We start from the raw sequence: 4,329 nt of genomic DNA, 5'->3' as shown, positions 1-4,329 counted from the left end.
ACAAGGGAGTCCACCGGCTAGTATATGACATTTGTAAGCTAGTATAGAAAATGCTATATAGAAAGTGCAGGATGCCTTGAGGACACAGAGAAAGGGCACCTTAGGGCTTGGGAAGGCTTCCTGCAGAAGGTGATGTCTGTGTTAAACTCTGAAGATAAAGTAGAAGTTAGCCAGAAGCATGTCCATGAGACATCCCCCGCCCTTACCCCCAGAACACAGCTAAAGCCCTCTTGTGGGTCTAAGGTAAGGAGATACACCTCAAATGTGTGAGAGCCAGTCTACTCCCCTGGTGAGGCCCCACAGCTCAGACCTTATCACTTACCGGTGTTCCTGGAGGTGGTCCCAAGCCCTTTTCCCAGAGCTGCCAAAGTGGTCCCAATCCTTCCAGCTGTGCTAAGAAGAAGGATTTGCAGTGTCTGAAGAGCTGGGGAGCCCCACTCCAGAGCTGGCCCCGGCCTGGCCCCTTGGAACCCACTGAAGGTGTGCCAGACCCTGGTGAGGCTGGCTGCTTGGGCTGCAAGACGGAGAAGTGAGCCACGAGCTCCCTGGAGCCTGGCCAGGACCCTCTGGCCAGCCAGGCAGGTGGAGGAGGAGCTGGCGAGAGCCTGATAAAACCTCCAGAGGCTCAGATTAACTCGCGAGAAGCTGTAGAATCAGCGGGCTGACCCAAGGAGCCGCTTGCAGAGCGCCACCCAGGCAGGTGAGGGTGCATCTCCTTCTAGACACGCTCCTGGTTAAGCTCTGCTTAAATCTGAGCTGCACTTCCTGCCTCACCCCACCTGCCACGCACCCTGGGTAGAGTTCTCCGCTACGGGACTGGCTGTTGTCTCACTCTAATCCTTTTGTTTTTTCCAATATATATTTTACTGAGGTAAAATTCACACAAAAGAAAGTTAACCTTTTTAAAGTGAAGAATTCAGTAGCATTTAATACACCCACTATTTTATGCAACCACCATCTCTATCTAGTTGCAAAATATTTTCATGACCACAAAAGGAAACCCTATACCTATAAAGCAGTCACTTCCTTCCCCTCCAGCCCCGGACAACCACAGTCTGTGTTCCACCTCTATGAACTTGCCTATTGTAATTGTATAATACGTGACCTTTCGTGTCTGGTCTCTTTCACTTAGCATAATGTTTTCAAGGTTCATCTACATTGGTGTACGAAGTATCAGTACTTCATTCCTTTTCATAACCAAATAGCACTTCATGTATGTATACACCACAATATTTGTATCCATTCATCCACTGATGCATATTTGGCTTTCTACCTTTTGGTGATTCTGAATAGTGCTACTGTAAACATTCAGGTACACTTCTTTGAGTACTTGTTTTCATTTCTTTGGGGTATAGATCTAAGAGTGGAATTGCTGGGTCACATGGTAATTCTAAGTTTAGCTTTTTAAAAAAATTTTATTTATTTATTTATTCATGGCTGTGTTGGGTCTTCATTGCTACGCGCTGGGTTTCTCTAGTTGGGCTGAGCGGGGGCTACTCTTTGTTGCAGTGCACGGGCTTCTCATTGTGGTGGCTTCTCTTGTTGTGGAGCACGGGCTCTAGGCATGCAGGCTCAGTAGTTGTGGCTTGCGGGCTCTAGAGCGCAGGCTCAGTAGTTATAGCGCACGGGGCTTAGTTGCCCCGCGGCATGTGGGATCTTCCCAGACCAGGGGTCGAACCCGTGTCCCCTGCATTGGCAGGCGGATTCTTAACCACTGCACCACCAGGGAAGCCCCTATGTTAACTTTCTGAGGAATCACCAATGTTTTCTTCAATGACTGAACCATTTTACATTCCCACCAGTAATGTACATGAGTTCCAAATTCTCCACATTCTCACCAACACTTATTTTTTTCTTAATAGTCATCTGTGTGACTGTAAAGTGCAATCTCATTGAGGTTTTGATTTGCACTTCTTTAATGACTAATGATGTTGAGCGTCCTTTCACCTGCTTGTTGGCCATCTTCTTTGAAGAAATGTCTATTCAAATCCTTCACCCTTCACTCCTCTAAGAGTTTTATAGTGTCTGGCCTTACATTTAGGTCTTTAATCCATTTTGAGTTTATTTTTGTGTATGGTGTTAGGGTGTCTTCACCCATTTTTAAATTGGTTGTCTTTTGCTGTTGAATTGTAAGAGTTCTTTATATATTCCAGATCTTTATCGGACATATGATTTGCCAATATTTTCTCCCATTCTGTAGGCTGTCTTTTCATTTACTTGATAATGTTCTTTGTTGCACAAAAATTTTAAATTTTGATGAAGTCCAATTTATCTATTTTTTCTTTTGTTGCTTGCGCTATTTCTGTCATATCTAAGAATCCATTGCCAAATCCAAGGTCATGAATATTTACTCCTATGCTCTCTACTAAGAGTTTTATGGTTTTATCTCTTATACTTAGGTCTTTGATCCATTTTGAGTTGATTTTTGTAGAGGTAGGGGTCCAAATTCATTCTTTTCCTTTCTCTTTTCTTTTTTAAAAACACAATAGAACCTTCTCACTTAAGGTTCGCCCTAAATGAGTGTTTCTGATTGGTGGGTGGCTCTTCTTCAAGTGGTGGGTCAAGCTTCTTCTATCTTTGGTTCTTCAACACATGGCTCCAAGGTTTCTATACTTGTTCATATCAAGTAGACAAGGAGAAATGAGCATAAAGCATTTATAGGCCAGACCTAGGAGAGGCACACATCAGTCCTGCCCACATTCCATTGGCTGGAACTCAGCCAAACAGTGTGGCATCCATGAAAATTCACCTTTCAGGGCTCCTAGTGTAGGTAGCATAAATGACTGGCAGCCTGGCTGTGGTCCACCTGGATTTACCATCACATTCATACAGAGGGAGGCCGTGCTTCTGCTGGGCTGCTCCCAGCCAATGACTAGTCATGGCAGAGGTCTTTTTTTAAATCAAAATATAGTTGACATATAATATTATCTGAGTTTCAGGTGTACTACATAGTGATTTGACATTTGCATATATTATGAAATGATCACCACGATAAGTCTAGTAACCATCTGTTCCCATAGAAAGTTATTACAATACTACCGACCATACTCCTTATGCTGTATATTACATTCCCCATGGCTTATTTACTTTATAACTGGAGGTTTGCATTTCTTAATCCCTTTAATCTATTTCACCCCTCGACCCCCACCCCCTTGGCAAACACCTATTTGTTCTTTGTATCTATGAGTCTGTCTCTGTTTTGTTATATGCATTCATTTGTTTTGGGGTTTTTTTAGATTCCATATATAAGTGAGATCGTACGGTAATTGTCTTTCTCTAGCTGACTTATTTCACTTAATATAATACCCTCTATATCCATCCATGTTGTTGCAAATGGCAAGATTTCATTTTTTGTATGACTGTGTAGTATTCCATGGTATATGTGTACCACATCTTCTTTATTCATTTATCTATTGATGGACACTTAGGTTGCTTTCATGTCTTGGCTTTTGTAAATAATGCTGCAGTGAACATGGGGGTGCATGTATTATTCCAATTAGTGTTTTTGTTTTCTATGTGTAAATACCCAGAAGTGAAATTACTGATCAAATGGTAGCTCTATTTTTAATATTTCAAGGAAATTCCATATTGTTCTCTATAGTGGCTGCACCAATTTACATTCCTGCCAACAGGGCACAAAGGCTCCCTTTTCTCCACATCCTCACCAACACTAGTTATTTCTTGTCTTTTTGAGAATAGTCATTCTGACAGGTGTGAAGTGGTATCTCATGGTGGTTTTGACTTGCATTTCCCTGATGATTAGTGATATTGAGCATTTATTCATGTGTATGTTGGCCATCTGCATGTCTTCTTTGGGAAAAATGTCTATTTAGATCCTCTGCACAGTTTTAACTGCACTGCCGGGTTTTTTGATGCTGAATTGTATGAGTTCTTTTTATACTTTGGGTATTAATCCCTTATCAGATATATTGTTTGCAAATATCTTCTCCCATTCAGTAGGCTGCCTTTTCATTTTGTTGATAGCTTCCTTCACTATGCAAAAGATTTTTAGTTTGATGTGGTCCCAGTTGTTATTTTTGCTTTTGTTTCTCTTGCCTTAGGAGACATATCCAAAAAGAAAAAAAAATTTCTAAAACCTACGTCACCCTTCCCAATTTCAAACTATACCACAAAGCTACAATAATCAAACAGTATCATACTGAAAATAAATGAACATAAATCAAAGGAACAAAATAGAGAGCCCAGAAATAAACCCACACTTATATGGTCAACTAACCTACAACAAAGGAGGCAAGAATATACAATGGAAAAAAGACAGCCTCTTCAATAAATGGTGTTGGAAAAACTGGACAGCAACATGCGAAAGAA

The sequence above is a fragment of the Phocoena sinus genome, chromosome 15, assembly GCF_008692025.1.
Source record: "Phocoena sinus isolate mPhoSin1 chromosome 15, mPhoSin1.pri, whole genome shotgun sequence".
NCBI lineage: Eukaryota > Metazoa > Chordata > Mammalia > Artiodactyla > Phocoenidae > Phocoena > Phocoena sinus.
The sequence above is the reverse complement of the archived record's forward strand: the minus strand, read 5'-3'. Positions refer to the sequence as shown.